The 18,369-nt window shown below is 37.8% G+C and overlaps 1 protein-coding gene across 1 annotated transcript in view; it reads right to left on the reverse strand.

Annotated features, from left to right (window-relative positions):
• Positions 1 to 18,369, reverse strand: part of CUBN (cubilin) — a 282,230-nt gene that overhangs the window by 131,992 nt on the left and 131,869 nt on the right. The gene's annotated exons all lie outside the window — the stretch shown is intronic.

An 18,369-nucleotide genomic window follows, 5' to 3' on the forward strand; every position in this document is an offset into this window, starting at 1 on the left:
TTTTGAAGTCATTTCTAGGAGTTTACTGTTAGAACTATTACAACCTCCATCTATGTCATCACTTTTGTCAATACTTCTGCTCCTTCTAATCTTAATTAATATGACATACATAGTAGATATGGAATGGATTGATAATTGGATAAAGGAATGGATGGATTAATGGAGAAGAATCCTTGGTTGGAACTATACTCTTTCTGGAAACCATTTAGATCTTACCTACATTTTTTCTCTTTTCATGATATATTGAACAAAAGAGAAGGGACATGGTAGAAAGAGAGCTACCCTTCATTATCAGGGATGTGAAGATTAGGGTTTGGAAAGGAGTTTTATTTTATATCATTATGAAAAACATCTATGTGTACCCTTTAATTGCATTGTCACTTTCTATCTGATATTATAATTATATATTATTAATTAATTTATAATTTTAGATATTAATTATATGTTTTAATTGGACACATCCTATTTTCCCATTAGACTATATTCTTATTCATCTTTGCATCCCATACAGTACTTATATAATATCTTTGTACATTAGATATTCCAAATGTATTTGCAGGATTGAACTGAATGAATAAATAAGTGAATAAATAAGTGACTTATATATCTCACAGAATATTCTTATGATCTCCTTTAATGTAAGATCTCTCTTTTCTCACACTGCATTTTTCCCACTTGATAGTATTTTCCCCAAATACATGTAAAGATAGTTTTCATCATTCACTTTTACAAGATTTTGAGTTCCAATTTTTTCTTCTCCCTCCTTTCTTTCTCTTCCCCTTTCCTTTCCCCAGGATGGCAAGCAATCTAATATAGGTTATACAGATACAATCACATTAAACATATTTCCACATTAATCATGTGGTGAAGGAAGAATCAGAACAAAAAGGAAAAACTACTAGAAAGAAAAAACAAGTGAAAATAATATGCTTCTATTTGCATTCAGATGCCACAGTTCTTTCTCTGGATGTGAATAGTTATTTTTTTTTTCCCTAATGAGTCTTTTGAAATTATCTTAGATCATTGTGCTCCTGAGTAGAGTTAAGTTTATCAAAGTTGATCATCGCACAATGTCTTCACACTTTATTTTAACAAAGGCATGTGTAATCTAGAGGAAAATGAGTCCCTTGATTTTGGATGCTGGTTTCATAAACTTATTTATTTAAATAATTAAAATAAGAAACTGATCAGGATAAATGCAACTAAATCTCTGTGCTAAAATTACAATTTTGAAATCATAATATTCCTGCCTATGTACAAAGTAAGCTACCATGTATACTCTTAGGGGGAAGGGATTGCTTTGCACAAAATGCAAGCTGATTATTCATAATGTTACTCAGTATTTAGTCATAAATTTAACCAAAGTTTGTTCTCTCAAGCACATAAATGGGAATGGGAATCATTTTGATTTATACTGCAATAGTCCTAAGGATCTATGATATCAGTGATTTGAATATTCCTGACAAAGGTACAGAGCACGGTGCATCCTATATGGCTCTTTTTCTTTCTCTAAGCTCAACACAGAGGGATATACCCAATTTTCTGGAGGCCTTCTTTAAATTATTTTGAACATAGAAGAGACGCCACTAGAAAACATGATCTGCCCTTTGCTTGTCCCTAGCTCTATGTGACTAGCCTATTCTCTTTTTCAACAATACATTTCTTTGATGACATCCAGATCTGCCATAAAGCAGCTGGGCCTGGAATCAGAAAGATTCATCTTCCTGAGTTCAAATCTGGCCACAGATATTTATTAGCTGTATATTCACTTTATCCTGCTTGCCTCAGTTTCCTCATCTATAAAATGAGCTGGAGAAGAAAATGACAAACACTCCACTGTCTTTGCCAAGAAAACCCCCAAATGGGGTCACAAAGAGCTGGAAATGATCTGCCAAATTTGAAGGAGAGAAAAAAGGCTATCGAAAAGCTTATGAACAATTTTTTCAGAGTGAGCTTGTTATTCCCTGGGCAGTTTTGAAGCACCCAGAGTCAATCAACCAGCATCTGTTTCTCACTCAGTGTGGAGCTGTTGAGCACTAGTTCCCTCCATGAAGTCTAGGTTGACTCAGGTGCAAACTGAGATAGTTATAAAAGGACCTTGTCACACGTGATGTGGACAACACAATGGTTTAATTGTCTCCTAACATTCAAAGGAACAGCAGTGGAAGGTAACCAGTTCAGCTCGTACCAAGAATTCCTGAACTGAGCACAAACTGAATTCTTGCAACACTCCTCAAGTAAGTTGTCTCCTTAGAGGCTCTCTGTAACTTCTTTCCCAATTGTTGTCAAACCTGATTCTGGAGTATATTTTCCAGGACAGATCCAGGCATATTTCATTAGTTCATCTCCATGGAAAAAAGTCTGGCTCTAGAGCCAGAGAACCAGGTTTAAATCCTGCTTCTGAAGCTTGATTCTTGTATAATCTCAGGAGACATACCTTGAGAATCTTTTCTCAGAGTACAAAATCTCTGCCAAGAATGTGGGAAACCTGGTTCCAATTTTTTTCCCACATGGTTAGAGTATGACATGGGTGTCATTAACTTGTGTGTGTACACAGCTAGGATGTGTTAAGTGTCTGAGGCCAGATTTGAACTCAGGTCCTAACTTCAGGGACCTACTACACCAACTAGCTGCTCCAACTTGCCAATATTTTCTCTCTCTAGACTACATGATATTTCCACATATATGGATATCCAAAGATAACCTATTACATCATGTGCAATTCTATATACTTATTATTATAAGTTGCTAGTTTACAGAAAGCTTGATAAGAGACTTAGTTAAACAAGCCAACCAGCATTTATTAAACACCTACTATGTACCAGTTGTTATGATAAGCTCTGGGGACGCAAAGAAAGACAAAAACAGCCCTATTTTCAAGGACTATGAGTTGGTTGTCCTCCTTCCAGCTGGATTCTGCTCTTGGGATGATTTGTAAACAGCCCATCAGACCTATCTCTACTCCAATGTTATCTGATGAATGAGAGTAGGATCCAATTGGAAGGAGGACAACAAACCTATTAAAAACTGAAAACATTTACCAAATTCCATCTCGAACTCTTTATGGTAGAAATACTGGATGTTAGCAGGGTGGCTCAGTGAATCACCAAGCCCCAAATCAGGAGGACTTAGTTTAAATCTCCCTCAAATGCTTACAAGCTTTTTGTGACCCAGGAACAAGTCACTTAATCTGTCTGCCTCAGTTTCCTCAACTGTAAAATGGGGGAAATGATTTTAATTACTCTAAAGATGGTTGTGATGATCAAATGAAATATTTGTAAAATGCTTAGAATAGTATCTGGAACATAATGGGCAATAAGTAAAGGTTTATTCTCTTTCCCCTTTTCTCCTACAATGCTGTACAATGAATTGGGTACTTGCTCTGTGGAGAATTTATTATGCGGCATATATGGACAAAAGGCAGAAACTGAAGAGTTGCAAGTTGTAAGGCCCTATCACTACTATTACTACTACTACCACTACCACTGCCAGTAGGTCTACTACTACTACTATTACTACTACTACCACCACTACCATTAGTTCTACTACTACTACTACTACTACCACTCGTTCTACTACTACTACTACTACCATCAATCATTCTACTATTACTACTACTACCACAATCACTATCACTACATCTCCTACTATCACTAATACAACTACTATTACCACTACTACTAGTAGTACTAATAGTAATCTACTATTACTACTACTACCACAATCACTATCACTACATCTCCTACTATCACTAATACAACTACTATTACTACTACTACTAGTAGTACTAATACTATCACTACCACTGTCACTATCACTACTACTACCAATATCACTAGTACTACTACTACTACCATGATTACTATCACTACTACTACTACTGCTACCACTATCACTATCACTACTACTACTACTACTACTACTAGTACCACGATCATTATCACTACTACTACTACTACTATCACTACTACCACCACAACCACCAGTACTGCTACTATTACTACCACTAGTTCTATTTCTACTACTATTACTACCAACATCACTATCACTATCATTACTCCTACTAGCACTACCACTACCTACTACCACCACCACTATTACTTTCACTACTTTCACTACTAGTACTGATGATGATAGATGGATAGATAACATAAGGTTTGCAAAAGTTGCAAATTGTTATTGGAGGGAGCACCAGCAATGATGATATTACACATTTAAAGAATTATCATCACATTACTTTGTATGCTTTCCTAATAACTCTGACCATACATTGTTTCACATGGAGGAAAAACACCTGGGGGAAGGTGGTGAACACCCTTGCCAGGAGAGAGGGTGGCCAGCTCTTCCCTCACCCCAAAGGAATGGGAAAGGAAGGTGAGCCCAGGAGAGGGTTACCACAGGGCCAGAAAACTGGACTCCCTGAGGAATAAAGGGTAAAGTGCGGGGATGATGATCCGTGGCAAAGGAAGCTCATCCTTCCAGAGTAGAAGCACACACTACCAATATTTATTCCCAGAGGCAAAGTCCCATTCACCCCATGCTAGCTAAAGCTCTACCTTTACAGAGTTCAAAGACCAAGTATTTCTGGGTCTGGTGAAACATTTTTATATAGGTGTGATTTAAAAGGAAAAAGCCAGGGTAAAAGAATGGAAAATTGTAGGTATTCCACATGGCTCATGGAATCAGATCCTAGTGAGAAACACCAAAGAATTGGTTTTTGTTTTGTTTTGTTTTGCTCGTAAGGAGAAAATACAAAAGAGATAGCTAGCTGGCTGTCTGAAGTCCCCAGGAGACACACGTCTGTAGCTCTGAAAAGTAAAGCCATGCTAGTCAAATAGGAATTCGACTTCAGTATGCAGGAAATCAGTATCCCCATATCTAGGTTAGGTACAGGGAGGGGAGCCCCCTTTGTGAAGGAACACAAGATATGAGATATCATCATGCGAGAAAGGGAAAAAATGCTACAGTACATATTACAATAAAAGTGAACCTCGGGTCAGGTAATTTATCTGATCAAAGGCAAATGGCTAACATGGCCCTCCACAAATAAATAAATAAATAAATAAAGAGCTTTGGAGAGGAACAGGGTGAAAGACTGTACAACTGGGCTTATCTGAGTCCATCCTTTCTGGGGTGTTTGTGTCAAGCTGGTGTGTAAGCCAATGGGCTTCCCCTCTTTGGAAAGCGTGGGAGGGAGCTGAAGGCAAAAGTCTAACCATCTAACTCCTTCACATCCTTCCAAAAGAAGCCGATGGCCCCTGACTCTCCGACCCACTAGTGAGCTTTGGCTCTCCATGGCAACTCCATCAAAACACTCCACACAAAGGGAAGGCAGCTTTTCTGAATACCAGCCAGGGCCTCTCCCAGGAGAGGTGCCAGCTTTCATGGCTTGTCTCCTACTTTCTGCCCTCTTCTCTTTGTCTTTTCTTAGAGAAGCACAACTGTATGGTGTGGCTCTGTGTGCAAACTCACACTGTGCTGCAGAGGCAGTGGGCGTACAGAGAGATTGGGGGGAAGGGGCAAGGGGCAGCATCCAACTAGTTTGCCCTGGTTTTCATGATTCCAGGAAAAGCCCTGGAGAAGGCTTTCCTTCTCATTAAGCCTGAGGAGATGTGTGAGTCTAGGGCTGCAAACTAACAACAATGATCATTTTGAGTATCTACTATTCATGTGTCTTCAGGCTACTCCAATGGGTGACTGATGACTTAGACATTTTTCCTAGAGTAAAATGCTTGTGATAAATCTCTTACCAGGGAGGAGGGCATTATGGGCATGAAAGAGAGGAGAAAGACAGAAGGACAGACACAGAGAAAGAGAGAAAGAAAGACAGAAAGACAGGGAGAAAACAGAGAAAAAAAGAGACAGAGAGAGAGAAAAAAGGAGGGAGGGAAAGAGAGAGAAGAATGCAAGTGAGAAGGTTTGCATTCATTTATCTATTCTTTTGAGTTGATGTTCATGAATTAAACATTTCTACTCCGTCATCTCCAAGAGGCCTCTGGTAAGAGAAGCTCAGGGAGTTGTAATGTGAGAGAATGAAGGGGCCAAAGAAAGGGGGACCTTGGCAGTCTTCCCAACACTTCCTTGTGCTAGCAAAGGGGACATAGTTTAAAGTATTTTTTATATTTTAAAGCATGATTTGAGGTGAGCATATATTTTATATGTGTATGTAGTGCCTGTGAATGTATGTGTTTGTATATAGAAAAAGAAAGATAAAAAACAAAGAGAAGGAAGGGAGGGAGAGATAGAAAAAGAAGGAGAGGAGGAGAGAAGGAGAAAGAAGCAGGGAGAGGGAAGAGAGGGTAAGGGAGAAAGAAACACAGAGAGAGAGAGGAAGGAAAGGAGGGAAATAATTTTCTCCAGGAGAGTGATAACGTTAAGAATCTAAGGGGTAATCATAGTGTCCGTAAGCTTATAACTTAAGCAAGCTTCTTGTAAGGATTTTTGAAATACACAGGATTGCTGATAGATAATTTAAAAATAAATCAGAAAACGTTACAGTTAGCAGAGATCTTAAATATAGTGGAAAGAAGATAGCATTTGCAGGCAGAATACCTGAATTCAACTTGTAAGGGCATAGATTTAGAGTTGAAGAGTTTGCAGCCACAGAGTCCAAATCCCTCCTTTTCATAGCTGAAAACATGGCCCCACAAGGCAGTGCAGCTTCCCGGAGTCCTAACTGAAAAAACTGGAATCTGGCGCCCAGTCTTCCTGACTCCAGTTTTGTGCCCTCCCCGCTGCACCTGCCACCTCTCTCAGGCTCACCTGTACCACTGACTCACTGTCTGACCTTGGGCTGAAGCTCGTGGGGAGGATCGCATGACATGATGAATGGAACATACAATGGGACATACATAGGAACATTGGCAGTTATCATTGTCATTAATCAGTCACTTCCTCGGGTCTGGGAATGGTGGCAGATCCACTGCAGGGATTTTGCCCATGGCAGAACTAGGACTTAGCCCCCCAGAGAGTCTTGGGCTGCCTTGGCTGAGAGTGAGCTTCCCATCACTGAGGATCTCCAGGTGGGCCCGTTGCAGAAAAGACAGATACTTTGGGTGGTGATTGACTCAAGATGAACTTTGAGGTCCCTCTATGATTCTAGTTTTAAAGTGGGTAAAAAGTCAGAAAAGAAAATGAACCCATCTAAAACCCATACTGCTGGCAAAGTCACATTGCATAGAAGGAGTTGAGTTCAAACTGTGCTTCAAACATTTGCCTATTGCATGATTTTTGGGCAAATCATTTTTAAATTTATGAGTCTATATGTTAAATGGGAATAATATTAGCACTTAAAGTATTGTAATGTATAACAAATAAAATTACTACTTCTATTGTTACTACTATTATTCCTACCACTATCACTATTACTACTACTATTGATGATAGATGTAAGTTTTGCAAAAGATTTTACAAATTTATCTCATTTAATCCTCACAACAATCCTGCAAGCTAAGTGCTATGATTATCCCCATTTTACAGATAAGGAAATTGATGGCCTCACAGCTAGTAGAGGAAGGATTTGAACTCAGCTCCAGATCCAGTCCTCCATATACTTCACAACCCAGCTCCCTCTAAATGTGAGTTGTTATTACCAATAAAGCAGTAGCTCTTAATCTCTCTTTTGCGTTACAGACATCTTTAATGGTCTGGTGGACACTATGAAGACCTTTTCTCATAATGTTTTTAAATTATGGAAAGAAATGTTAAATTTTACTTTAGGGTTAGTTAAAAATAAAAACTTTTTTCCATCTAAGTTCATACCCCTTAAAAAGCAGGTTAAGGATCCCTGATTCAAAGCTAGTAAAGATCAGCAGGTAATCTAGGCCAGTTTACTCCCCTTATTAAACTAATATCCAGAAAGACTATGTGACTTTCTGGAAATCAGAATAGGTAACAAGCAGCAAAGCTGAGTTCTCTTCCTCCAACTCTACTGCTTTTTCCAATGTACCATTTTGCCTCTCTTGAATTCCACCTTGTAATTCCTTAGATTCAGAGATAAGATCTTTGTCCAAGCAAAATAGGAGTCTATGTGACTATAATTATACCTTAACTCTTAAAAACTGGTGTTTTTTTTAATTTCTTGCATTAATGAAACCACATACATACCATTTACATTATGTATAATAACATAATCTTGAAGAGGTACAACAGTTCCCATCTCTAAATTAGACTATGAAAAACTAAAAGCTTCATTCCAAATTTTCTGAAAATTAAGGGAATATATATTACATTTTTACATAGATTCCCTCACTAGACCAGTATTTGAAATTTCTCTAATTTGGAAGAACCTGTAAAAACTTGAAATCTTTTGAAATAGCTTTGGAGACCTCAGGATCACCTCCATACTCCTGAGAATGATAAGAATACCACAAGCCTGGAAAGGCTCTAGTACTTTAAGGTATGCAAAGTGCTTTACATAAATCTCATTTTATCTTCACAATCACCCTGGGAAGTATGGGCTGTTATTATCCTCCTATTACAGATGAGGAAAAAGAGAATATTAACATTCAAAACTATGTGGTCCATGGGGATCTTTCCATACAGATTAGAGAAATACACTTTTACTGGAGTTTTCCAATCCTGGGTTAGATCACTGCCAAGGTCTCTCATTGTATCTACATTTTATGACATTAGCTTGGACAAACACATTCCTTTTTAAAAAAGACATTCATTGAAATAAATTAGATAACCCATTTTTGCTTCCTCTTTCAGGTTTCAACTATCAACTGATATCTAACCTAAATCTACCCTGCTCTAATTCACATGAATTTTCTCTCATCCTGGTCTGTTTATAATTTTTGTAGTGTATTAAAAGCTTGATAATGTTGTTTCACTATTGCAAAGACTTATAATAACCAGCTAATTACAAGTGGGCTAAGTAATCCACCTCAGCTAACGTGTATGATATATTAAGTTTTTGACAATTAATATGTGAAACTTTAATTATTCTCCTTTCAAAAAGAAATAACATTGCTAGATGAACCTCTGGAGGTGCAAGGAACATAGAGATTAAATAACTGAAGGGTCCTAGTAAAAGTTTTCTTTATTATAGCACCTATCTCCCAACATTGTTTTGAGAATCACATGAGATAATAATTGTGAAGTGCTTAGCACAGTTCCTGGAACATAGTAAATGCCACATAAATATTAGTTTTCATGATGGTTATTATACATGTAAAATGAACTCTCTGTCTGGAGATAATCATTAGTATAACTGGTTTTTCACAGCCCAATTTAGAGACAATAACTGTTATACCTCTTCAAGATAATGTTATTATAGATAAGGTAAATGGTGTGTATGTGGTTTTATTAGTGCAGGAACTCCTAGAATAGGAGCTCTATTCATTAATGCAGATAACAATTTGTCTATAAGTTAAAGTCTTAGTGAATTGACTAAGATTCAGATGGACTAAGTGACTTGCCCGTGGTCAAACAGTATGAGTTAGAAATTGAATTCAGGGCTTTTGGAATCCAAGTAGCATATTCTACTGTAGCATACGGCTTCAAAAATGGAATTTTTTAAAATTCCTATTAATTATGCTAAAATATAAATCACTATGACTGGTAATTGTGTCATAAAAGCATGGTTAATATTAAGGCTTGTTACTTTTTAGTGGCCAGATTTAGAAGTCATATAGCTCAGTTCTAGAATCTCTATTTTACTGAGAAATTCACAAAAGCTGAGATTTCTCAATAGGTTTTTCAAAATGCACTGTGGAAACAATATGCTTATGTTCCGGCTAGTTTTATTAAAATCCCATTGGCGCTAATGCAGGACATAGCCCTGCTGCCCACAGCTTCTCCTTTTTCCTTTCCCTGTAAATCTCAGCAAGATTACATGACTCATAATCAGCTTATAGAGAGGGTGGAGCAAACTTACTTATGGCCTCCAAGCACATGGCTAAGAGCTTCCTCAGTCACATTTTATTATAATCACATTTCTGGCAACTGATACCCATTCCTGAATCTCCCTTTTCTGGGTCTCAGATTGTATGAAAAGACATTGCGCTTGGCCCTTCATAGAATATCAGCTTTATTCACTCACAATTACTGTTTCAATCTGGGGGGTGAGATTGAGCACTGAGGATAAAATTAATATAGACTGGAGGAAAGGAGAATGTCCATTCACCTGAAGCCTGGTTACAGTACCTCCTGATTTCTCCACCTCTTATTTGCTCTAGACAATGGGAACTCTGTCTACCTAAGTCTTAGAATTGAACTTTGCAGACAGGAGAAATATGCCTGCAGAACACAGCTCCTAATCACACTTTCAAAATTGGTTATTTTCTCACTCAGCCTCTTGCAGACTTTCAGGCAAAAAGAAAGAAGAGGATTTCACATTATTCATGAGCTGACAAAAATCACCTTGAAATTTTATATTAAAAAAAAAACACCTAATAATGATACATGGTTAATACATCCAGAATCTTGTGGTTAACAGCTTTGACCAAGTCACAAAGTTAAAGTTGGTAAGGACTTCAGAGACCTCTGGTCTAATTCCCTCATGCTATAGATGAGGAAACTGAGGTCCAAAGTGTGATTTGTGCTAGATCACATAAGTAATAAGTTTCCAAGGAAGATTTTGAATGCAGATTGCCTGATTACAGTAAGAATTCTTTCCCTTAAAAACTCAGTTTCTCCATCTGTAAAATGAAAAGAACAGCCTCTTAACATAAAGGCTCATAACTTAGGGTAGAATTTTTTCCTTTGAAATCCTATGTATTGTATTTTATGCATTTAAAAACACTATGCTGAGAAAGTCCATAGTCATCAGCCCAAAAGCTCCATAATACCAAAGTTAAGAACTGTTGATCTGAACACCCTTCTACCCATAAATCTTGTAGTTAGGAGAGATCCTACTATCTATACACTCCTTCACTTTTTTTTTTTTTATTGTGAGCCTATAGGAAAAGTCCTTAACACTTCTTTATATGATGATTCCATACTTTAAACATTTTCATAATATCTCATTAATTTCACAAAAGCCAAGGAGAAAAACAGTTGGCAAATTTAATTTGCTTTCCTTTAAGAGGAAGAAAAAGGGGCATTAAAAAGATGATTTATTTATTGCAGAAGAGATAATAACAGATCCAGGAATGCGTTTGTATTCTCCTATCCCCCATGCTAGGACATTGGATTTCAGGCAAATCTGTATATTGGATTCCTATAGATTTCAAATTGCACAATGCCTCCACAAATTCCATTCAACTGAGCACACAGGAGTTTCCCAGCCTAGCTGCTTCAGTGGAATGTGCAACAGGCAGCAGAATCTCTCAAATCAACAAATAAACCCAGGGTGTCCAACAGGGGATCTTAACCTCAATTTTGCCCCAGGCGCAATGAAAGAGCTCTGGGCCCTCCCTTTACCCATCTTCTGGTCTTAATCCCACCTTCCCTCTAATCTACCATGGCTCTTTCCCAGCTAGTTCATACCTACCAGCATCCTGCACTCAGGGCTACTCCTGGCTGTGACTCCAATCATTTCTAGTTCCATGGCCATTCAAGGCCATGGGCCATGACCCAAAGTTACTTTAAAATTTATGGAAGTGAAGGAAGAAGGGAGTTGAGAATGTGCATGTGGAAGGGTATTTACAAAAGCTTTGGATTCAATAAACATTCTATTCAACATTTATTAAGAGCCTCCTATGGGCAAAGGAAAAAATGAATATTGGAGTGCAAAGTCATAGAAAATGAATTCCTCCTCAAGAATGTGCAATTTTTATGTTACACTGCAGCTGCTGCAGGATTCTATGTTCTGGCTAAACAATAAAGAAACAGATTTAAAAAAAAAAAAAAAAACAGCTGCTTCTGCATTTAGGAGGAGAATGGTCATCGGTAGGGGAATCCTCTCAGGAAATTATCCAGCCTGTTAAAGTCATAAATCTAAGTGAGGAAGGATGGAAGTGAATCCATTACTCATTGCAGCTTTTGCTGGATTGGGGGGATCAGTCACTTTCTTAGGTCTTTATCTTTTCCTCCATACTTGATCATTTTAAAATGAAACCTCTCCATTAAGTTCACAGTTTCACATCTGACTATAAATCTGCACTTATTCCTTTTCTTTCTTCACATTCCTACAGGCCTTAAAAGTCAGAGAGATGGCCAGCCCATATCACTCTGACTCCCCTCCACACTTACAATCAGGGCCAGATAATTTGCACCAGCAGCAGACAATTACAACTGCCTGGAGGAAAGAAAAAACAATATAAAACTCTTCCCTTTTCCTTCAGTGTAAGTACAATATTTGGCTTTCTTCCTGCTTCAGTGGCCTTCAAAGCCTGAAAGAATCAACACTGTTAATAGCAAGACCTCATCATCGTTGGAAGGGTTTCCATTTCTGCCAGTGTCTGCTTTCTTCAAATGAAGTCTCGTCAAAGAGGGGAGGAAGAGATGGGCATTGTGGTCCACTTTGGGCCCGTTCTGTGTCTGTTCTCTCCCAATTTGGCACAGGGCAGACATCCCATTGTGCTGAGCAAAGAGGATGCCGTGGCCCTCCTGGGGTCTCTGCTCTTCTGCCTGCATCTTCAATGATCTTCCCCCACTGAGCCAAATGACTTTGGAAAGTAGGAGAAGAGTTCTAATTAAGCAATGAATCTGGCGGCTCAGTTATTTTCATACTTTGGGCTCTGTGGAAGGAAAGATACTGGCTATTTCCATGTGCTGAGATGATGGGAAATCCCCAATGAGTAAGTCTTACTACTTCTTGGGTCCAATGGACTCGAAATTATGCCATTAATGATAACCTGAGGTTATCTGTATTCAACATGGGAACCATATCTCAAAATCATTTTAAATCAGTAGATGACTCCCCCTTAATGCATCATCAAATCAATAACATTCAGGAAATGCACTTTCCTCATTTTCATTCATGAGATATTGTGAATAAGATATGTGTATTAATGGAAGCTCCTCCAGAGTAAGAACTGGTTTGTTTTTATCTTTATATACCCTGTACCTGGAGAAGGGAATTTCTGAGTTTCAGACAATTCTCTAAAAAAAAAAAAAAAAAGGAGAGGGTTCTGTAACTACTGAACCACAGGTCTAAGCAATATCATCATATCCCTGGTCCCAAATGCAACATCTAATAAACATTTGTGGAACCCTTGGATTCAGTGGAGCTCTCAGAGGAACTAAAAAGAGTCTGGCTGAGTGAGCAAGAATCACAAGAGTTACACTATCCCATTTCTGACACCTGATCCTTTCTTAAGAACAGAGCTATGGGAACCATAACCAAAAATGACACGAGTGAAGAGGGAGTGCTACAAGTGGCCTTTGTTCCAGGTTTTTTACCTCTGCCAATTTTCTTCGTGAGCTCAATGCTCCTTTTATTTCCACAAGGCAAAAGGCAATTTAGGAAGGACGGCCGAGGGTCAGCTGACGTGAATTCTGAACTTGACAAAACCATCTATTACAAATAATAGAATTAAGGTGCTAGAAGGATCCTTTAGAGATCATCTGATCTGACCCTCATTTTAGAGATGAGGAAATCTGGGACCCAGAAGATTCCATGGCATGCTTGAATTTGGCAGGAGCGGGAGTAGAGTCTGTGTTTCATGATAGGCAATCATATAATATCAACAATTGGAGAAATCTTTTTTCTGATCTGCAGTTATTACTACTATCACTATTGTTGGTAGTAATAGTCATAATGATAGTAGTGGTGATATAGTGGTAGTAATAATACTGGTAATAGTAGTAATAGTAATAACTGTGGTGGTAGTAGTATTAGTGGTAGTAATAATAGTAGTAATAGTAGTGGTAGTAGTAGTACTAACAGTAGTGGTAGCAATACTGGTAGTAGTAGTAGTAATACTGGTGATGGTAGTAATACTGACAGCAGCAGCAGCAGCAGTAGTAGTAGTAGTAATACTGGTAGTAGAAGTAGTAATAGTAATAGTAATAGTAGTAGTAATACTGGTGGTAATAGTAGTAATACTGGTGATGGTAGTAGTAGTAATAGTGGTGGTAGTAGTAGTACTAATGGTAGTGGTAGCAATACTGGTAGGTAGTAGTAGTAGTAGTAATACTGGTAGTAGAAGTAGTAATAGATACTAGTAGTACTGATGTAGTAGTAACATTGGTGATAGTAGTAGTAATACTGGTGATGGTAGTAGTAAAAGTAGTAATACTGGTGGTAGTAGAGGTAGTAATGGTGGTAGTAGTAATACAAGTAGTATTAGTAATACTGATAGTACTGGTAGTAGTAGTAATACTGGTGGTAGTAGTTGTAGTAATGGGATGGTAGTTCTACTGGTAGTAGTAGTAGTCATCATAGTAGTAGTACTACTGATAGTAGTAAAAGTAGTAGTAGTAGTAATACTGGTAGTAAAAGTAGTGATAGTAGTAATCCTGATAGTGGAAATAGTAATAGTAGTAGTAGTAGTAGTAGTAGTAGTAGTAGTAGTAGTAGTAGTAGTAGTACTGGTCATAGAAGTAGTAATAGCAGTATTAATTGTAGTGATAGTAGTAGTAGTAGCAATAATAATACTGATAGTAGAAATAATAGTAGTACTAGTAGTAATAATGATAGTGGTGCTAGTAACAGTGGTAGTGGTAATAGTAGTAAATACATGCTGACATTAATATAACACTTTAAATATTTACAAAGTGTTTTACATATAGCATCTCATTAGTGTAGCTGGGTGGTGTAATGGATAGAATCTTGAATCTAGTGAAAGAAAAACTTGAGTTCAAATCCTGCCTGAAACTTATTAGTGATGTAATCTTATGCCCACTTAACCTTTTCAATCTCAGTTTCCTTACTTGTTAAGTGGAGGAAATAAGTGTGTCTCCTATACAAGGTTGTGGAGATGATAATAATCCTTATGATATGATGATAACAATATTTTAAGGTTTGCAAGAACATGGATGCATATTGCTTCCTTTGAGACCCACAACAATCTTGCAAGTTAGGTAGAATTATTATGCTCATTTTACAAATAAAGAAATTGAAGCTGAGAGAAGTTAAGTGACTTGGATAAAGTCACACTACTACTAAGTGTCCTGACTCCAAGTCTAAAACTCTATCCATGTTACCCAGCTGCCCAAATGAGACAGTTGCCTTCAAGTAGTAAATATATATATATATAATATGTTTATGTGTGTGTATATAAGACAGTTGCCTTCAATAGTAAATATATATATATGATAATATCATGTATATAAGACAGTTGCCTTCAATAGTAAATATATATATATGATAATATCATATATATATATATATTTACTATTGAAGGCAACTGTCTTATATATACACACATAAACATACTATAAATTAAACTGATTATGTATCACATATATTACATTATTCTATATTATATATGTTTTATAGTTAATATTTTCAATTATTTTTATTATCAAAATAAATATTATGGTATAATGGATAGAGAACTAGACTTGGAATCAGGAAGACCTGACTTATAATCCTGCTTTAAACATTTTCTAACTATTTGACTCTTAACAAGTCATTTAACTTCTGCCTCAGTTTCCTTATTTGAAAGATGAGCATAATGATAGCATTTACCTCACTGCTTTGTTGTAAAGAACAAATGAGATCCCATATGCAAAGAACTTAACATACCTTAAAGCACTATAAATAAACCAGCTCTTTATTATCATTATTGGTATTATCATTAACAATCCTGAGAACTAGTATTTTTTCCTATTTTGTAGATGGGAAAATTTAAGTGAGCTGTTTCCCTGAAAAATGATTGATATTATTTCAGGATTTGGATCTGAAAGTCACTCAGCTTCCTAACTTTTTCACAGATTGATTGTGGATCCTAGAGTCATAATTTTCCATAACTCAGTTTACCTGTAAATTTGGACAAAAACTCATCACTAACCGATTTCAGGTAAAGAAATAACACTAGTGTCAAACCACTTGTCAATGATCTTATGTTTTCATTTCCAACTATCCAAGCTGGCTTAAAAATATTATTTTTTATTTCTGACATTCAGGACTTATTTGCTATTAATGAACAGCTCAAATGAGCTCCATTCAAAAAAAATTGGCAATTCACTAGCATTTGACTATGATGGATCATACTAAAGAATCTCACATTGACTCTAGGCAACAGGACCAAACAAGTCACTTGAAGGTCCCCCAAAATGAATGATTGGCTTCATCTACAGTCGATTGCATAAATATTGTGAAAATTATTGGACTTGATTTAGTTTTTTGCATCCAGAAGCCTAAGCTCAGGCCTTTTCCCGTCACCCATCTGGCTCTGTAGAAATGAGGAGCGTCTCAATGTCTAGTTTTCTCCCTCTTTAGACAGCCAGAGAATAAACCAGCAAAATTTGAAGCCAGGCTCCCAGCTGAGCCAGGAGAGTCAACACAGAACCTTTCCTGGGGTCTGTTCCTATGTGAAGAAAAGACTCAACACAGGAGTCCAGAGGAGTTATAATGCAGGTCTCAGAAAGAGCCTGGCTGGGTACCCTCTCCAGGGCTATCCACTTCTGTGCTAACTGGGGTAAATCATGAAGCAAGCTAAGTGTACTTGGTTCCCACCCACCTATTCAGTTAATTTAAGCACCTACTATGTGGCAGGCACTGTACCAAGTAATGGCAAAAGACAGTTCCTGCTTTTGAGGAGCTCAGTCTAAGGGAGGAGACGATGTGTGAACAATCATGGATAAAGAGGGAATGATCCCCAGCAGGAAGGCACTGGAGTTAAGCGAGGGTAGAAGCTGGGAGTTTAGCTGGGATTTGAAGGAAGCCAGGACAACTGGGAGGCAGAGATTAGGGGAAAACCTTCCCAGCATCAGGCTAGCTAGTGAAAATACCCAGAGCTGAGCATGAAATGTCAAGGAAGAAAAAGGCAGCCAGTGTTTGGTTCGTCAGGGAGATAGGGTGAGTAAGGTGTAAGAGGGCTGGGGAAACAGTGGTTGGGACAGGTTAGGAAGGGTTTTGGAGGCCATTGAGAAAATGCTGAAAGTCCCATGTAGCCATTGGCATTTACTGGGTACCTGCACTTTAGGAAAATCCCTTTGGCAGGTGAATGGAGGACGAAATGCAGTGGGGAGAATCTTGTGGCAGGGAGACCCCCCAATCCAGGGGGAGGGAGTAGGGGTCTCCACTGGACTGGTGAGAGTATCAAGGTAGAGCAGGGGTATATTCGAGAGTTATTGTAAAGGTGAAATCGACAGACTGGATATGGAGTGGTGATGGGGGTAAGATAGTAAAGAATCAAGGACTGTGAGCCTGAGCGAGTTTGGAAGGATAGTGGTGTGCTTAACAAAAATAGGGGAGTCTGGATGGGGGAAGAATTTCGGGAAGAAGATAATGAGTTCAATTCTGGGCTTGTTGAGTTGAAGATGTCCACAGAACACCCAGTTTGAGATGTCTATCAGATGTAAAGACAGAGGTCTCTTTCTTAACTTGTTCTCCATCAAGCACCAAGTTTCTCTGTGGTAATATGAGCTGCATAGGTGTTCTCCACCCCTTCCCCTGTTGGGCTCAATAAATCGTAGAATCTGAGTCCCGAAGGGGGTATCTATGATCAATCTTTGTGTAATCAAGAATTCCCTCTATAACACATCAAACAAGTCTTCACTTGAAGTTTTCTCCTCTCTCCCAAGCATCTCATTCATTTTTGGATAGTTCTAAGCCAGGGAAATTCAGCTTTTTCTGTGTATGTCATGGGCCCCTTTTTTATTCTGAAAGAGTCAATGGACCCACTCTCAGAATAATATTTAATGAATAAAAGTAAATAGAGAGGACTATAAAGGAAATCAATTATATACTTACTAGCTAAGTGACTGTCTTTATTTTCTCATCTGAAAAAATAGGAATAATAATAGTACCTATCTCCCAGAGTTATTAGGAGGAATAAAGTGAGATAAAGTTTGTAAAGACCTTGGCAGAATGACTAGTACATAGTTAGCACTTAATAAATGCATTTTTCTCTCTTTCTGTCTCTATTTCACTGTTTCATTCTATATCTCTTTGTGTCTCTATCTCTGTCTCTCTGTCTCTGTATATCTGTGTCTCTGTCTCTTTGTGTCTCTCTGTCTCTGTGTGTGTCTCTCTCTTTGTTTCTCTCTCTTCTCTCTCTCTCTCTCTCTCTCTCTCTCTCTCTCTCTCTCTCTCTCTCTCTCTCTCTCTCTCTCTCTCTCATTTCTCTCTATAGATCCTTATCTCTCATGGATAACTTTGCTTTCTTCTTTGAAAAGATAAAGGAACCCAGGAGGGAACCTTATATTCTGGATGTAATTTTTAGGGTACAATGATGAAAACTTTTCAGCCTTAGAATCTGGGATAGTGAAGGCAAGAAAAACTAGAAACTCACAGACATGTACCCTAGTTTTGAGAGAGTAGATTTCAAATGATGCAGAAAAATCTAAGAATTGAAAATACCATAAATG

The sequence above is a fragment of the Antechinus flavipes genome, chromosome 5 (genome assembly GCF_016432865.1).
Source record: "Antechinus flavipes isolate AdamAnt ecotype Samford, QLD, Australia chromosome 5, AdamAnt_v2, whole genome shotgun sequence".
Taxonomy (NCBI): domain Eukaryota; kingdom Metazoa; phylum Chordata; class Mammalia; order Dasyuromorphia; family Dasyuridae; genus Antechinus; species Antechinus flavipes.